Below are 20,658 nucleotides of genomic sequence, written 5' to 3'. Positions count from 1 at the left end.
CAGCAGTATAATAGATGCATCTATAGTTCGTGTCGTTCGATCCTCGGCAGTGCACATAGTATAATGGGATCGGGCTGTACGCCTCGACATTTCTATAAAAATACTCTTATGGAATCGTGCGTAATATTTGACAAGAAGCTAGTGTATCTATGAGTTTTCCTGATTGAACTGTGACGACCTATCTAGTGAGGTCCATTATATATATACTCCGGTTGAGGAGGTAACTGTTAATTGGGAGCTTGAGTTTATTGTTGAGAGGAGGATTGCACCACGTATTTATACTATTTATTTTGTTTGTTTACTCTGCCTCACATCTGTTTACTTCCTACTGCATTTGATTTATTGGACTACTAGTAAGTGTTGATGTCGACCCCTCGTCACTACCTCTCTTGGGTTAAGCTAGATATTTGCTGGGTATGCGTTGATTTCTATTCATGCTACACTTGCTGCACTTATTATGCAGGTATATATACATGTTTCTGGTGGTCCTCTGGGTGCAGAGGCGCGACTATTGTGGGGGCTTTACGGTGAGCTACACTTCCTTGTTACAATCCGCAGCATATAGAGTCTCCATCAGAGTTATTTATATTTTTCTGTCTAACTTGTATTCCAGACAGGTGTTGTATTATCATTGTACTCCTTAGTAGATGCTCATGCACTTGTGACATCGGGTTTTGGGGGTTTCTACTGGATGTTCAGTATAGTAGTTCACGTAAATATTATCATTTTACCATGTAAATTCTATTTGATATTATTTAACTAAGGGAATTTATGATTTCTAAAGTAATAAATGAGTAATTAAGTTGATCAATCACTGTAGGCTTGCCTGACGGCTGCGTTAGGCGTTATCATGACCTATAGTGGATTTTGGGTCATGACAATTACTCTCTCTAACTCTGTCTGGCTTCTCTCGATTTTGGTGTGCTTGAAATGAAGAAAGATGGCTTCTATTTATAGCAAGCCTCACCGTCCAAACAACCAATCAGATTTGGCTTTTACAAAATTAGATTTGCATCTTTCCAAAATCATATATGGCTTTTGAAAAATCGTATTTGTGTCTGCACAACTTGTTTCAGACGTCCATTCAACTTGTTGCATGCAATTTGTTATTTTCTTTTTCCTTTATTTTTTTTTTATTTAAATGGTTCCCATAAATTTTCCCGTTAGTTTTGATTTTTCTTCTTCATTCCAAGACTCGATCTCAATCTCTAGAAATCTTCAAACTTGAGGGGGTTTGTAAAGATATCCGCAATTTGATCATGAGATTTCACACACTTGAGCTCAACTTCCTTCTTGGCAATGCATTCTCTGATGAAGTGATACCTTATATCTATATGCTTGATTCGATCATGATACACTGAATTCTTGGCAAGTGCCTGTGCGGATTTGTTGTCAATACAAATCTCTGTAGCTTCAATTTTGTGATAAATTGAGCTCCTTCAACAATTTTCTCAACCAAATAACATGACACGTACATGATATTGCTGCCACATATTCATCTTCACAAGTCGAGAGGGTAACAATAGACTGTTTATTTGAACTCCGAGAAATAACAGAATCACCCTAGAAAAAAACAAAACCGATTGTGCTTTTTCTATCATCAATATCTCCGCATAATCACTATCACAATATCCCATAAGGTTGAAATCGCTATAAAAAGAATAAAATAGCCCAAAGTCAATCGTACCTTTTAGGTAACGAAAAATTCTTCTAGCGACTTTCAAATGAGTTGAAGTGGGAGCTTCCATGAAACGGCTTACTACTCCAACCGCAAAGAGTATATCTGACCTGGTACAAGTCAAGTATCTCAAACATCCCACAAGACATTTGAAAAATGTGGGATCTACTTTTTCTTCTTCATCAAACTTGGACAATTTTGTCCCACTCTCTATGGGCGTGTTAACAGGGTTGCAATCGAGCATATTGAACTTCTTCAATATCTCTTTTGTATAGATTTCTTGAGAGATGAAAATTCCATCCTCCATTTGCTTCACTTCTAGGCCCAAGTAGTATGACATGAGCCCTACATCCGCCATCTCGAACTCACGGGACATATCTTTCTTAAAAGCTTCAAACAAACTTGGGTTATTACCCGTAAAAATAAGATCATCAACATAAAGACAAATAAGAAAGATATCTCCAATAGTATGAACTTTAAGGCAAAGAGCATATTGTCACGCCCCAAAATCGAGGAGCGCGACCGGCGCTCAACCGAGTGAACCCGACCGAGCAAGCCTGTTAGATTTTATTCAACCCAAACTCATCCATGAATAGAGATAATACATATTATCATTAATTAGACGAAAATGTGTTCATGTCTACAATACCAATTCATTTCCAATAGTTTCATCATTTTTAAAGTCTCAAATGGACCAGTAATACAACCACAACATAACATAGTTTGTCTTTCCCCAGCACCAATACACAACCCACACTATGTCTACGGAGCCTCTATAGATAAAGAAGAGTACAATGATAATGCCGGCAACAAGGCCCCGGCTATACCTCAAACCGAATACACAAAGTACAAAAGATACATGACCCCGGGATGAAGTGGGGCTCACCAAGTCAGCTGGGAAGAAGGTGTACTGTTATCACTGATCAATATCTCCTGCGGTGGAATCACCTGCATCCATTTAAAGAGGCAGCGCCCCCGGCAAAAGGGACATTAGTACCGTCGAATAGCACTAGTATGTATAACTAAACACCCTCTCAATAGAATGAAAAATAATACAAACAAGATTATCATAATATCAATGAAAGCCTTAATCAATATCAAAACTCAATTTAGGATCAAGACAGTGTTCAAATTAATTTCCATATCTCACATTGGGAGATTTTTAGTATCGATATACTATTGTCCACAATACCATTATTCACAATACCATTATTCACAAAACTAGTACCACCGTAATCTTAGCACGGAGTCCGATCATGACCCGATCGGCTAAGCTATCTCATTAGAGACATCAACCACAATTTCTCTCAATATCAATACCACCGTCTTTAACACGGAGTGCGATCACGACCCGATCAGCTAGGCAATCCATTAGGGACATCGACCACAATCACAATACCAAGTTTGTCACGACCCAACTGGAGGGTCATGACTAGCACCCGGGCCATACTTACCGAGCACCAACGTACATTTTATCTAACCTTCCTTATTATCTTTAAGGGCCGACAAGATCAATATAAATAGTAGAAATGGATCATGAACATCCAACAATGAAAGATAATGTCATGAACATACATAACATGGGATGACAAGACTGTCAAGAAACTATATATAAGGTACGAGCTACCATGATGCCATGAAAGACTATACAACAAAAATCAGCTGACAAGGCATTCTAAACCATACATAAGTCGACACCTGTCTATGAGCCTCTAAAGGAACATAAGTGCTACAACATTGCCGGAACAAGGCCCCTATATACCCATAATGTCTATAACAAAAATGCATACCAAGACCACGGCAAGTCCGGAGAAGGGATCTCGCCAATAACCGCTGAACTGGACAGCCTACTGTGGTGGGGGAGCTACGTCTACCTGTCTATCAGGACCTGCAGCACGACATGCAGCGTCCACAAATAAAAAGGACGTCAGTATGAATAAAGTACTGAGTATGTAAGGCAGGAAAGCATAAGTAAGAACAATAATGTAAACAGTGATAGGGAATATACAACCTGTGACATCTGGGTACCTCTGAGGGCTACTGACATGAAATACATGATACAGACATATATATATACATAAACTTTTAAAACATACGCCTTTGTGGGCATCACCATCATCATATCGTACCCGGCCATAATAGGCTCGGTAAAACGTACCCGGCCATCATAGGGCTTGGTAGAATCGTACCCGGCCACGTAGAGCTCGGTAAAACCCAACTGATCAGTGGTTGCACAATAGGTGCCGTACCCGGCCGACTATAGCGCGGCTCGGTAGAGTAAAATAGATACATATATATGATGCATGCTGGACTCATTTGAATCACATTTTGAACCTTTCGGAGTGACGTAAGGTCGGTATCCTTTGTACATGTTATTAGGATTAACTCTTCATCAAGAATCTTATAAGAATCAGGAACTACCAACAACATTGATAATATAAGAATAAGAGAAGTAACATCAATATCAATCGTTTCATAAGAAGGGCAGCAATGTAAGTACTGCTAGCTTCTAAGAGTAGAGTATCTTTGGGAGCTCATTCATTACATTATGTACAATCGGAGTCGTGCAAAAGAATGAAGGGGATAGCCTCACATACCTTGTATATACTGCCCAACCTCAAGCTATGCAAATGTCACGACTCCTTAGTCTACAATAAGAGAAATGACACTATCATTATCGTTTAAGCGTCGTAACTATTATGTATCGACCGCAACCTATTTTACGATGAAACGGACAGCACCTCCCCTATTTATATGACTTCCCACAAGTCAATACAATCACCAAACAGCCCAAACAACATCATTAATAATCATATTGAGCCTCCAAAACAGTCCACCAACTAACAACATTACTACCAAGCCTTTCGATATATATTTCACAAGTTCTAGCATCAACGACTTAGCCACAACTTGGATAATCTTAAATATATATAGAGTAAGAGGTTCCTTACCTTTAAACAGAAAGAACAACTCCAATTTGACCTTAATTTTCCACGAAATATCCCTTCAATTCTGCCACAAGAACAAGGAAGCGAAACTAGCAATTAATTCGGGTTTTTCGGCACTAGAATTACTTTAGAAGACTTGAAATCACCTAGGGTTGATATTAAAAACTTGAAGGTGTATTTACAGAACATAAAACACTTAAAACAATCTCCCACACGAGCTGGAACAACACAAAAATCAGCAACAACAAGAAGAACAAGAAACTAACTAGCGCCACGGGATTCCCGACATTTGATTTGCGTTGTTTGCCCTTTGTTTGGGTCTTGGATCATGAGAGAACCTTGAGAGACTGTTTTTAGGGTTATAAGGTCTGAATATACTGAAAAATAATGACTTTAAACGGGGTTGAGGTATCTTATATATGTCCATATGTCTTAAACCGCCTTTGTGGGCCCCATAGAGAGCAGCTTGGCGCACTCTTGCGAAAACGCAAATATCTCTCTATTCCGAGATCGTATCGATGAACGGTTTAATGCGTTGGAAACTAGACTCATAGATCTTCAATTTGATGGGTAGATCACCTCATAATTCCAATCACATTGGGATAAAAATGTAGTAACATTTGACCTAAAGTTTAAGTAAAATTATAAACCTAAGTTGTGACAACTTTTATCGACTTTTGTTTCATAACTCGCTTCACTTCAAGACTTATGATACGGATATTATATGATTCAAATACATTAAAACAAGACCTCTTGGGATAGTTAATCACCTCTAGTGTTACCCGAAAATACGGGTTACAACATCCTTGATTCGTTTAACTTTTAATACTTGTTAACCACTCTTATACACCCTTGTATCGTTTAAGACCAATAGGATTAAATTCCTATCATCTCAAAGATAATCTCTTCTTGGATTTACGTCGACTAACTTACGGCGTGATCTATGGTATGCGAATTTGGGTTGTAATACCCTCTCCCCCTTAGGAACATTCGTCCTCGAATGTAAGGGTTTATAGGGTGTCTAACTCATTGTGGATTCCGACGGAGATTTCCGGCTGAGTTTCCCCTATAAAATGGACACTAGCCAAACTTGCAAGCAGTTAAACCCAACCTATGGCCTTACAAGACAATACAAAGCATTATGGATATGTACATTATCTGCATATCACCATTTTGTATTAAAAAAGAGTATTCACAAGCTATTGCCTACCTCATAGAGCCGTTTCACCTTATAATACGTCCTTCTTTCCCCCGGCATCCTCGTTATCTTCACTCTGGAATAGGTAAGGGTATTTAGACTTCATCTCCTCTTCTTCTTCCCATGTCATTTCTTCTATATTCTTGTTCCTCCATAATACTTTCACGGAAGCTACATCCTTTGTTCTCAGCTTGCGGACTTGTCGATCTAATATAGCCACTGGCACTTCATCATATGATAGATCCTTTGTAACTTGTACATCTTTGATAGGGACGAACCGAGAAGGGTCTCCAATACATTTCCTCAACATAGATACATGGAATACTGGGTGGACAAATTCCAATTCAGATGGCAATTCTAACTCGTAAGCAACCTGTCCAATTCGTCGAAGAATTTTGTATGGCCCAATATACCGCGGACTCAACTTACCCTTCTTCCCAAAATGCATAACACCCTTCATCGGCGAGATCTTCAGGAAAACCCAATCACCAACCTCAAATTCCAGATCACGATGTCGGACGTCGGAATAAGACTTTTGCCTGCTTTGTGCCGTCCTCAGTCGCTCTTGTATCACTTTCACCTTCTCAATGGCTTGGTGAATCAAATCTGGCCCATATAATTCTGTCTCACCGACTTCGAACCATCCAACTGGTGATCTACATCTCCTCCCGTACAGTGCCTCATACAGGGCCATTTTAATACTGGAATGGTAGCTATTATTGTAGGCAAATTCTATAAGTGCCAGATGGTCATCCCAATTCCCCTTGAAATCTAGAACACATGCTCGTAGCATATCTTCAAGCGTCTGGATGGTACGTTCATCCTGTCCGTCAGTCTGCGGATGGAATGCAGTGCTGAGATTTACTTGTGTGCCTAAACCCTTCTGAAAAGACCTCCAAAAGTTAGCCGTAAATTGAGCTCCTCGGTCTGATATAATAGATACCGGCACACCATGAAGCCTAACAATCTCCTTGATATACAACTTCGCATAATCTTCAGCCGTGTAAGTTGTCTTAACTAGCAGAAAATGGGCAGATTTTGTAAGTCGATCAACTATCACCCAGATGGAGTCAAACTTATGATAAGAGCGAGGTAATCCAATAATGAAGTCCATATTAATCACCTCCCATTTCCAGGTCGGAATCTCTATATTCTGAATCAATCCACTAGGTTTCTGATGCTCGATCTTTACTTGTTAACAATTAGGACACTGGGCTACAAATTCTGCAATAGACTTCTTCATGTTATCCCACCAATACTGCTCCTTAACATCATGATACATCTTTGTCGAGCCAGGATGGATAGAATATCGGGACTGGTGAATCTCAATCATAATCTTCTCTCGCAACCCTGCCACACTAGGTACACATAATCGGCCCTGGTATCTCAGTGTCCCATCTCCTCTGATCTTGAAAGCTGTAATCTTACACTGCTGAATTCCCTCTCTCAATCTTACTAAGGTAGGATCTTCATATTGCCGTGCTTTTACCTCGGCTACCAAAGATGATTCTGCTGTATTCTGTACAGTAACACCTCCATCATCAGAGTCCAACAATCTGATTCTCATATTGGCCAGCTGGTGAAGCTCTTTGGTCAACCCTTGTCTACCTGCCTCAATATGTATTAAGCTTCCCATTGACTTACGGCTGAGAGCGTCTGCCACAACATTAGCTTTACCGGGATGGTACAATATCTCGACATCGTAGTCTTTCAGTAATTCAAGCCACCTACGCTGCCTCAAATTCAACTCCTTCTGCTTGAAGATGTATTGTAAACTCTTGTGATCTGTGTAGATGTCAACATGGACACCGTATAAGTAGTGCCGCCATATCTTCAAAGCATATATTACTGCAGCCAATTCCAAATCATGAGTCGGGTAATTCTTTTCATGCTTCTTCAATTATCTTGATGCATAAGCAATCACCTTCCCACGTTGCATCAATACGCACCCCAAACCTATACCTGAGGCATCACAATATACCACATAACCTTCTGTTCCTTCTGGGAGAGTGAGCACTGGCGCAGATGTCAATCGATTCTTTAGCTCCTGAAAACTATGTTCACAAGCATCAGACCACTGGAACTTGGTAGCTTTCTGTGTTAACTTAGTCAATGGTGCTGATATAGTGGAAAACCCTTCTACAAACCGCCTATAATATCCTGCTAGCCCCAAGAAGCTGCGAACTTCTGACGGTGTTGTAGGTCTCGGCCAATTCTTCACTGCATCGATCTTCTGAGTGTCGACACTAATACCCTCATCAGATATCACATGGCCTAGCAATGCTACTGAGTTCAGCCAGAATTCACATTTAGAGAGCTTAGCATATAACTTATGATCCTGAAGGGTCTGTAATACTATCCGCAAGTGGCCCGCATGTTCCGCCTCCGAACGAGAATACACCAGAATGTCATCAATGAATACGATCACGAACACATCAAGATAGGGCCTGAATACACTATTCATGAGATCCATAAAAGCTGCTGGGGCATTTGTTAGCCCGAACGACATCACCAAGAACTCAAAGTGCCCATATCTTGTCCGGAAGGCCGTCTTTGGAATATCCTTCTCCTTAACCCTTACCTGATGATACCCTGAATGCAAGTCAATCTTGGAGAAATACTTGGCACCTGGAGTTGGTCAAACAGGTCATCAATCCTTGGAAGTGGATACTTGTTCTTTATTGTAAACTTATTCAACTGTCGATAATCGATACACATCCTTAACGACCCATCTTTCTTCCGCACGAACAAGACTGGTGCACCCCAAGGTGAAGTGCTAGGCCTAATGAAACCCTTATCCAGCAAGTCCTTCAGCTGCGCCTTCAACTCTTGAAACTCTGCCGGGGCCATCCTGTATGGAGGGATAGAGATCGGTTGAGTGTCAGGCAACGCATCAATGCTAAACTCAATCTCCCTTTCAGGAGGAAGGCCTGGGAGTTCATCTGGGAAAACATCTAGAAATTCATTGACCACGGGGATTGATTGTAGAGTAGGCGGCTTCGCCTCCGTATCCCTAACGCGAACAAGATGATAAATGTAACCTTTTGAGATCATCTTCCTTGCCTTAAGATAGGAAATAAACCTACCTTTCGGCGTAGCAATGTTCCCCTTCCATTCAATGGCGGGTTCACCCGGAAACTGAAACCTAACCATCTTCATACGACAGTCAACATTTTCATAGCATGAGGCCAACCAGTCCATTCCCATTATCACATCGAAATCAACCATTTCTAACTCAAATAAATTTGCCGAGGTTTGACGACAACAAATCATCACAGTGCAACCTTTATATACCCTTCTAGCAATCACAGAATCTCCTATCGGAGTGGATACCGCAAGTGGTTTACTTATCAATTCAGGTTCAATGCCAAACTTATTAGCCACAAAGGGTGTAACATATGATAAGGTAGATCCTGGATCAATTAGCGCATATACATCATAAGAAAACACAGACAATATACCTGTAACAACATCCGGAGATGACTCGAGATCTTGTCGACCTACTAGAGCATAGGTTCGATTTTGAGCACCACTCGAACTCGGCACTGAACCTCTACCTCTACCATGACCTGTCGACTGTTGAAAACCTTGTGCTGGAGGTCGAACTGATGAGGAAGAACCAGACACAGATCCAGTCAGTTGAGCCATACCACCACCTCCTCTATTAGGACAATCCCGCATCATATGGCTACGCTGTCCGCAAGAATAGCACGCATCGAAACCTCAACGGCACAGTCCAAAGTGGGCCTTGCCGCACTGATCACAACGAGGTGTTGGGGGTCTCGTCTGACTAGTATCTCTATGAAATTGTGAGCCTGATGCCCTCAAACTCTGACCTGAACCAGAATAGGTAAATCGATCATACCGAGGCCTCTAAAACTTTGGAGGAGAACTAGCTACAGGTGGCACCGAACTCCTCGAAGATTGGGGCCTGATACTGCCTCTGAACTCATCAGAATACCCTGCAAATCTCGCCCTCTTATGCTGGCCCCTATCCTGCTCCCTATTTGCCCTTTGCTGGTGCTTACGATCCTCTAGGGTCTGGGCATAAGCCTGAATACGGGAAATATCCATGCCCTCTACCAAGGAGGCTGTTGTGCACTCATTTATCAGATGTGGTCCCAACCCGTTCACGAACAGATGCACCCTATCACTCATCTCGGACACCATATGGGGAGCATACCTTGATAAAGAATCAAACTGTATACTATACTCTCGTACACTCATATTACCCTGTCGAAGGTTCAAGAACTTATCAGCTCTAGCTCGTCGTATCTCACCTGGCAAGTAGTGACGAAGAAAGGCCTCAGAAAATTCCTTCCACATGGCTGGAGGAGCGTTCGGACCCCTAGATCTCTCCCAACTATCATACCAGAAAACCGCTAAATCCCGTAACCGATAAGAAGCCAACTCTACTGCCTCCGTATCACTAGCATGCATAACCCACAATGTACGATGAACCTGATCAATAAATGTTTGTGGGTCCTCCTTGGGGTCTGATCCGGTAAACACTGGAGGGTCTAGATTAATAAAATCACGAACTCTCGCACTAACTGGTTTATCAGCAGCACCGGTATTCTGCCTCTGAGCCTGAGCAGCTACCAAGCTAGTCAACAACTGCACCGCACTGCGCATATCGTGGTCTGTAGTGCCAGACGGAGGAACTGGATGTACTGGGTGCCTCCTAATATCCTCTGGAGGAGACAGAGAGGTATGAGACAGCATCTCACTCTGAGCCTCACTTTGGCCTGCTCTGGCTGGAGGCACCTGAATGTTACCCTCTCCCACAGCTGTATCAAGCCGTTTACTAATTGCTTGCTTCCTAGTCGAAGGCATCGCTGAAAGAAAACAAGGTGAATATTAGATATGAACACTTACTACTCAACTCTACGCACGATCTAGATTCAGGAAGAAGGTAACAACCCTAGATGTCACGTAGCCTCCTGATTATAAATGTGGCGCGCTACACATCCATAATCAAAACTCTACTAGACACGGCTCATAGACATCCCCTAGGACAGACTTGCACTGATACCAAGTTTGTCACGACCCAACTGGAGGGTCATGACTAGCACCCGGGCCATACTTGCCGAGCACCAACGTATATTTTATCTAACCTTCCTTATTATCTTTAAGGGCCGACAAGATCAATATAAATAGTAGACATGGATCATGAACATCCAACAATGAAAGATAATGTCACGAACATACATAACATGGGACGACAAGACTGTCAAGAAACTATATATAAGGTACGAGCTACCATGATGCCATGAAAGACTATACAACAAAAATCAGCCGACAAGGCATTCTAAACCATACATAAGTCGACACCTGTCTATGAGCCTCTAAAGGAACATAAGTGCTACAACATTGCCGGAACAGGGCCCCGACATACCCATAATGTCTATAACAAAAATGCATACCAAGACCACGGCAAGTCCGGAGAAGGGATCTCGCCAATAACCACTGAACTGGACAGCCTACTGTGGTGGGGGAGCTACGTCTACCTGTCTATCAGGACCTGCAGCACGACATGCAGCGTCCACAAATAAAAAGGACGTCAGTATGAATAAAGTACTGAGTATGTAAGGCAGGAAAGCATAAGTAAGAACAATAATGTAAACAGTGATAGGGAATATACAACCTGTGACATCTGGGTACCTCTGAGGGCTACTGACATGAAATACATGATACAGACATATATATATACATAAACTTTTAAAACATACGCCTTTGTGGGCATCACCATCATCATATCGTACCCGGCCATAATAGGCTCGGTAAAACGTACCCGGCCATCATAGGGCTCGGTAGAATCGTACCCGGCCATGTGGAGCTCGGTAAAACCCAACTGATCAGTGGTTGCACAATAGGTGCCGTACCCGGCCGACTATAGCGCGGCTCGGTAGAGTAAAATAGATACATATATATGATGCATGCTGGACTCATTGGAATCACATTTTGAACCTTTCGGAGTGACGTAAGGTCGGTATCCTTCGTACATGTTATTAGGATTAACTCTTTATCAAGAATCTTATAAGAATCAGGAACTACCAACAACATTGATAATATAAGAATAAGAGAAGTAACATCAATATCAATCGTTTCATAAGAAGGGCAGCAATGTAAGTACTGCTAGCTTCTAAGAGTAGAGTATCTTTGGGAGCACATTCATTACATTATATACAATCGGAGTCGTGCAAAAGAATGAAGGGGATAGCCTCACATACCTTGTATATACTTCCCAACCTCAAGCTATGCAAATGTCACGTCTCCTTAGTCTACAATAAGAGAAAGGACACTATCATTATCGTTTAAGCGTCGTAACTATTATGTATCGACCGCAACCTATTTTACGATGAAACGGACAGCACCTCCCCTATTTATATGACATCCCACAAGTCAATACAATCACCAAACAGCCCAAACAACATCATTAATAATCATATTGAGCCTCCAAAACAGTCCACCAACTAACAACATTACTACCAAGCCTTTCGATATATATTTCACAAGTTCTAGCATCAACGACTTAGCCAAAACTTGGATAATCTTAAATATATATAGAGTAAGAGGTTCCTTACCTTTAAACAGAAAGAACAACTCCAGTTTGACCTTAATTTTCCACGAAATATCCCTTCAATTCTGCCACAAGAACAAGGAAGCGAAACTAGCAATTAATTCGGGTTTTTCGGCACTAGAATTACTTTAGAAGACTTGAAATCACCTAGGGTTGATATTAAAAACTTGAAGGTGTATTTACAGAACATAAAACACTTAAAACAATCTCCCACACGAGCTGGAACAACACAAAAATCAGCAACAACAAGAAGAACAAGAAACTAACTAGCGCCACGGGATTCCCGACATTTGATTTGTGTTGTTTGCCCTTTATTTGGGTCTTGGGTCATGAGAGAACCTTGAGAGACTGTTTTTAGGGTTATAAGGTCTGAATATACTGAAAAATAATGACTTTAAACGGGGTTGAGGTATCTTAGATATGTCCATATGTCTTAAACCGCCTTTGTGGGCCCCATAGAGAGCAGCTTGGCGCACTCTCGCAAAAACGCGAATATCTCTCTATTCCGAGATCGTATCGATGAACGGTTTAATGCGTTGAAAACTAGACTCATAGATCTTCAATTTGATAGGTAGATCACCCATAATTCCAAGCACATTGGGATAAAAATGCAGTAACATTTGACCTAAAGTTTAAGTAAAATTATAAACCTAAGTTGTGACAACTTTTATCGACTTTTGTTTCATAACTCGCTTCACTTCAAGACTTATGATACGGATATTATATGATTCAAATACATTAAAACAAGACCTCTTGGGATAGTTAATCACCTCTAGTGTTACCCGAAAATACGGGTTACAACATCCTTGATTCGTTTAACTTTTAATACTTGTTAACCACTCTTATACACCCTTGTATCGTTTAAGACCAATAGGATTAACTTTCTATCATCTCAAAGATAATCTCTTCTTGGATTTACGTCGACTAACTTACGGCGTGATCTATGGTATGCGAATTTGGGTTGTAACAAATACCACCATCTTTAACACGGAGTCCGATCACGACCCGATCAGCTAGGCTATCCATTAGGGACATCGACCACAATCACAATTTCAATTACAATTTCCAGCACAATCACCACCATGTGTGCGGCATGGTGTCCGATCATGACCCGACCGGCTAGGCTATCTTATTTGAGACATCAACCTTTTTAAATCAATCATCATATTTCATATTACTTTCACATCCTTTCATTTCATTGGCACTAAATGACCATAATTATAAGATCATTCTTGGCACGTTGGCCATATTCAGTATTTCATGCTCACCTTATCAATTTCAAATATCATTATCATCATCAACAATAAATATGATTTAATCAAGGTGTGTAGTACACATGTGAGCAATTTAGAGTCTAAGGCACATAGAGATATGTCACAAAATTTGGCATAATAGCCTTCATTTGAACTTGACTTAAAATCAAAACATTATTAATGCACATCCCATATTTTAACACATTCTCAATTGGTAACATAACATGAATAAAGCATTTGGGATGCTTGTTGAACATATATCTTTCAACCCAATCTTACTCGGAATAGCCAGTTTCATAATGAATCACTCGGGGCTTACATAATTTACATGAATATCGTGGGATTTCATTCTAAGGGAAGAGTTTAGCCAACATACCTCACTTGAGCTTCCTTACACTCTAAATATTCCGGAATTCTTAGCAACTTCAATCTATTTTAGAAATATAACAAATTGCACCAAAATTTGGAAGATGATCATGGTTCTAGCTCACTTGAGCATTTTATCAAACACTAGGTGTGCATAAGGTTTCAAGGTCCTTTTTATGAAGGATTCCATCATCCCACAACCCAATCTTTACCATTTTTAGTTCAACAATCTTCCTACACCATTTGATAACACATGCATATAAAATAAACAACCCTCATACCCAAAAGTTATCTTGCTAATTATTCATTCCTACACAAAATTCGAAATTGAGGGTTAGGGTGTAGAATCTTACCTCTAGTATGAAGACCTAGTGAGTTTCCCTCCTTAATCTTCCAAAACTTGAGCAAGAATTGAAGGAAAATTATTGAAGAACACCTTCTCACTCTAGGGCACTCTCTCTCACTCTAAAGTGTCATATTATTGCTCAAAAATGGACCAAAGAGTGTATTTAACGAAATAGGGTCGGGTTTTAAAAACCCAAAAATAGAGCTCCAGAACGGTTTTGCGGTCGCATATGCGATCGCATAATGGATATGCGGACCACATAATGGTCGCATAATTTGTGACAAAAATGATCAAAAATCTGCCTATGTATGCGGTCACTATGCGGTTCGCATAACTGTTATGCGGTCGTATAATGCACCGCATAACAGTTATACGGTCGCATAGTCGACCGCATAGCTGCTTCCAGAATGGCCCTCTCCCGCTCACTTCTGCGGCCATTATGCGGCCCGCAGAGTGATTATGCGGTCGCATAATGGACCGCATAAACGCACTTTTCCGCCAAAAAGTTTCCTTTACTTTTTCGTGCATTGTTCAACCCAAAAAGTCTGAGCCGCGGCGAGCTTAATTTCTACAATTCTCAAACACGTAAGCCCAGTCCGGCACCATGAAACATTATTTTCTTTGCAAATTTTATCGGGCTTTACACTTAAGTACTTCAAAATTTTTCGGGGTGCTACATTCTCCCCAGCTTAGGATCATTCATCCTCGAATGAGGGTAAAAATCTGTCATTAGCATCTTATGCAACTTAGTTTGTTTTATACCACAGACTAGCAGCCCCAAATTTGACTAACTCCCTAAATTTCCAAATATTTCGCCAGAGTTTCCTTTGTAATTAGGCCTATCCACCTGTCAGAGAGCCCCGGACACACATCCTAACAACATATACATATTCCAACGACGTAACATAATACAAAACAACACCAATTGTGGCCGCATAAGTTATATATTTCCAGAAAGGAACACCCTTAACACCAATTGTTCAAATGATACAAAATTCATAAAAAGTAAGTCTTATAATTTTCCTAGATCATAACTTTATAAATACATGGTCATTCAAACAAATAAGGATACTTTTTCTTCATTTCTTCCACAGCCTCCCAAGTAGCCTCTTCAACCTGTTGGTTTCGCCACAACACTTTCACGGAGGCAATTTCTTTATTTCTCAATTTTCTGACTTGCCGATCAATAATAGAAACCGAAATCTCTTTGTAAGTCAATTTCGCATTTACCTCAATAGTCTCAATCGGAACAATGAGTGTCGGATCTTCAACTACTTTCTTCAACATAGGCACATGAAATACTGGGTGCACTAATGACATCTCAGGTGGTGTACGCCACCTCACCGATCCTCTGAATGATTTTATACGGTCCGACATACCTCGGACTCAATATCCCTTTCTTACCAAATCGCATTACCCCTTTCATGGGGAAAATTTTCAAGAATACCCAATCATCTTCTTTGAACTCCAAATCCCTACGATGAATATTTGAATAGGATTTCTGACGACTCTGAGCAGTATTTAACCGCTCCTTAATGATTTTTAACTTTTTCCATAGCCTGATGCACGAGGTCTGGCCCTATCAACTCAGTTCCCCAATTTTGAACCACCCAATGGGAGATCTACATCTCCTACCATATAAAGCCTCGAACGGTGCCATCTGAATGCTAGCATGATAGTTATTGTTGTATGCAAATTCTATGAGTGGTAAATGATCATCCCAGCTACCTTTGATTGCTGACAAAAATGATCAAAAATCTGCCTGTGTATGCGGTCACTATGCGGTCCGCATAAGGTCGCACAATGCACCACATAACAGTTATGCGGTCGCATAGTCGACCGCATAGCTGCTTTCAGAATGGCCCTCTCCTTCTCACTTCTACGGCAATTATGCGGCCCGTAGAGTTATTATGCGGTCGCATAATGGACTGCATAAACGCACTTATCCGCCAAATATTTTCCTTTACTCAAACACGTAAGCCTAGTCCGGCACCATGAAACATTATTTTCTTTGCAAATTTTACCTGGCTTTAAACTTAAGTACTTCAAAAATTTTCGGGGTGTTACACATATACATGGAGACAACGACTAAACCCATTGTCTTGAAAATACTTGCCGATGCAACTATTCCATGCCTGCGGGGCTTGTTTCAATCCATATAAAGCTTTCTTCAACCGTAACACTTTATTTTCATGGTTTTTGACCACAAATCCCAGTGGTTGTTCAATATAGACTTCTTCTTCAAGATAGCCATTCAAGAAGGCTGACTTGACATCTAATTGATGGATCTTCCACTTCATTTGTGCCACCAAAGAGATCAGCAAACGAATCGTCTTCATGAGGGCAACATGTGCATAGACTTCTTCATAGTCAATGCCTTGCCTTTGCTTATAGCTTTTAGCTACAAGTTGTTCCTTGTATATCTCCACATCTCCATCAACATTCTTCTTTGTCTTGTATACCTATTTTACTCCAATTTCTCGATGACCCTTGGGAAGAGTTGTTAACTCCCAAGTGTTGTTCTTCTCTATTGACTCGATCTCCTCCTTCATGGCTTGTCTCCACCTTTTGGCTGTAACAACTTCATCAAAGTTCATTGGTTCACTGTCTGCAAAGAGACAATATAAAAAATTAAGATTAGTAACTTCTTCTATGCCATCATAGAGCTCTTGAATACTCATCGTCCTTTGCGGTTGTTCATTTGAACTTTGTTGAAAGGAAGGAGATACAACATTAGTTGGAGAAGGAGGTAGAGTTATATTCTGCACAGGATCCACGGTCTCTGGTTCTTCTTCATCACCAAAGTATGGAAGAAAATCATATGAAGTTTCTTCATGAGCTTCCTAATTCCACATCAATTCTTCATCAAATTCAATATCACGAATCACCACAACTTTACCGCTGCTTGGGTTGTATAACTTGTAGCATTTTGAACTCATATCATAGCCAACAAACACATGCGTGACACTTTGATCGTCAAGCTTTTCTCTCCATTGATATGGCACATGAGCAGAGGCTATGCTCCCAAAGACTCTCAAATGCTTGACAGATGGCTTTCTTCCACTCCATGCTTCTTGATGAGTTTGATCTCTAACATTTCTTGTTGGAGACCTGTTGGTCAAATAAACTGCACAAGAAACAGCTTCGGCCCAAATTTCCTTAGGCATACTTTTAGCTATCAACATACATCTAGCCATATTAAGAATCATTTGATTCTTTCTCTATACAACTCTATTTTATTGGGGTGAATAAGGTACTGTTAAAGACGATGAATTCCATGAGACTGACAAAAGTCATTAAATTCTTTTGAAGTGAATTCGCCTCCTCTATCAGACCTTAAAGCTTTTATTTCATAACCACTTTCTTTTTCCACAAGTACTTGGAAATTTTTAAAAGCAGTAAAAGCTTCAGATTTTTGGTTCAAGAAATAAACCCAAGTCTTTCTACTAAAGTCATCAATAAAGAGCATAAAGTATTTGCTTTTACCAAATAAAGGTGGGTTGATTGGTCCACACACATCAGTGTGAACAAGTTGCAGTGGCTTGGTTGCTCTTGACATGGATTCCTTTGTAAAACTCCTCCTTGCATGTTTTCCAAGAAGACAAGCTTCACACAATTGATTGGGATGGTTGATTGATGGTATCACATGCACCATGTTCTTTTCTCTCATTGATTTAAGCGCTTCAAAATTCAAGTGCCCTAATCGCATGTTCCAACACCATGATTCATCTTGCACATTGGCCTTCCAACACTTTGCATTAATTGTCTTAAGATTCAGAGAAAATAATTTGTTCTTGGCCATATGCACTTTAGCAATTAGAATTTCACCTGAATCTCTAAGCCAAATATGCATATTTTTCATGTGGATGTCATATCCCTTTTCAAGAATTTGTCCCAAAATTAAAATATTACTTTTTAATTTTGGCACATAATAAATATCTTGAATTTACTTGTGGCCACTATTTTTATAGGAGATCAGAATCGTACTTATCCCTTCGATTTGAATCTTTGAGATATCTCCAAAGGATACATTACCTCTCACCGACTTATTGATCTCCACAAACTTATCTTTGAATCCACACATATGATTGCTTGCTCCATTGTCCAAATACCACGAGCTACAATCATCCCTGTCTTCTTCTCTGAGTTCCAGCAACAATGTCGACTCATCTTTTTCTTTCTTGTCGTCAACAAAGTTAGCTTTCTCTTCAACTTTCCTATGACATTCTCAAGAATAATGACCAAATTTATGACAATTAGGACACTCAATTTTTGATTTGTCATACCTTTGTCCATTATTTTCTTGATAGTAGCCATGTCATCTTCCTCCTTTTTGTCTACGACCCGACCTCTGAATGTATGGTGGATTTTAACTTAATTGTTGAAGTTGTTACCATTAATTCTTCCTCTTCCATGACTTCCACGGCCTCGCCCTTGTCCATTCCCTCGATAGCTTTTTCACCTCCATAACGCTTAAAGGATGCTTGATCTTTAAGAAGTTGCTTTAGTGGCACTTCTTGTCTCCTCTTTATCTTTTCTTCATGGGCCTATAAAGAACCTCCAATTGCTCCACCGTCATAGAGTCTAAATCTTTAGACTCCTCAATAGCACACACCACAAAATCAAATTTAGGTATTAAAGTGCGAAGGATCTTTTCTACCACACGAATATCTTCCATGTCCTCCCCGTATCTTCTTAATTGATTTACAATAACCTTCACTTTTGAACAATAATCCGAAATGCATTCGGATTCTTTCATTTTTAAAACTTCAAAATTAGCCCTTAGAGTTCGAAGTTTTACCTTTCTCACTTTATCAACTCCTTGGAGAGAATTTTGTAAAATCTCCCAAGCTTCCTTTGATGTGGTAGCATCGACCACCTTCTCAAACATGGCATCATCCAAACATTGATGGATGAGCGTGAGGGCTTGTTGATCCTTCTTCCTTGTCTTTACCAAGACATCTTTTTCATTTTGAGGTAAAGCTTCCTCATTATCGGGTTTTGCATACCCTCTGTCTACGATATCCTACATATCTTGGGAGCCAAGAATGACTTTCATACGTAGACGTCATTTCTCATAATTATTTTTTGTGAGACGGGGGTACTGAAAAGACAGCGAACTATTATTCTCTATGTCTATGATACCATGTTGTTGGGAAAAAATAATATCACGCTCAGGAATAATATCCACGGTAAATAACAATAACACAAGAGAGTAACAACGACAACAAATCTTTTAACGGAGTAAAATACAATACCCGAGCGGAGCAATATAATACCACTATAATATTATAACTTGGTAGTGTCAAGTGACTACTACAGCTTCGAAAGAAATAAACACTCTTTATTTTAAACACCTCACTACAATATTACTCTCGCTCAATATTTATATCATAAACTACAATATGTGGATTACTCTCTCTAACTCTCTCTGGCTTCTCTCAATTTTGATGCGTTTGAAATGAAGAAAGATGGCTTCTATTTATAGCAAGACTCACCGTCCAAATAGCCAATCAGATTTGGCTTTTACAAAATCAGATTTGCATCTTTCCAAACTCATATATGGCTTTTGCAAAATCGGATTTGTGTCTGCACAACTTGTTTCAGACGTCCATTCAACTTGTTGCATTCAACTTGTGTCTATTCCATTTTGCTTTCATGTTGGTGGTCACAGCCTTAAGTTTCAAAAAGAGGAAATCACCAGGAGACGAAGATTATTCAAGTGAAGAGTCCTCAGAAGACTACGACACAGAGACAAAACGAGTACTTCTTGAAAGACCAGATCCCCATCTGGGCAGCCTTTGGTGGATACGTTGGTATTGCAGTCATATCTATCATTGTGGTGCCAATTATCTTCCACTCACTGAAATGGTATCACATCCTGGTTGGCTATGTAATTGCTCCAGTTTTGGCCTTCTGCAATTCTTATGGAAGCGGCCTAACGTATTGGTCCTTGGCCTCATATTATGGAAAAATTACAATCCTTACATTTAGTTATTGGGTTGGTTTGCAAAATGGTGGAGTGATTGCTGGCCTTGCTTCATGTGGATTGGTGATGAGCATACTAGACACAGCTGCTGGCTTGATGGGAGATTTTAAGTTTGGTTACTTAGCGCTTACATCGCCTCGTTCTATGTTCTTTAGCCAAGTCATTGGAACTGCGATGGGTTGTGTGATAATACATGTAATGACCCGACTGGTCATTTTGAGTTCTAGCGCATCGTTCGGCGGTTTGAAACCTTGAGCAACTTCACTTCAGGTATTACGACTTGTACGCGTGGTCGGA

General features: G+C 40.3%; 1 pseudogene; it reads left to right on the top strand.

The window, feature by feature from the left end:
• The window catches only part of LOC107820546 (putative metal-nicotianamine transporter YSL7), a 34,104-nt pseudogene that overhangs the window by 10,156 nt on the left and 3,290 nt on the right, over positions 1 to 20,658 (top strand).

This window comes from Nicotiana tabacum, chromosome 15 (genome assembly GCF_000715075.1).
Source record: "Nicotiana tabacum cultivar K326 chromosome 15, ASM71507v2, whole genome shotgun sequence".
Classification (NCBI taxonomy): domain Eukaryota; kingdom Viridiplantae; phylum Streptophyta; class Magnoliopsida; order Solanales; family Solanaceae; genus Nicotiana; species Nicotiana tabacum.
Note: the sequence above shows the minus strand (reverse complement) of the source record. Positions and strands in the feature narration are given on the sequence as shown.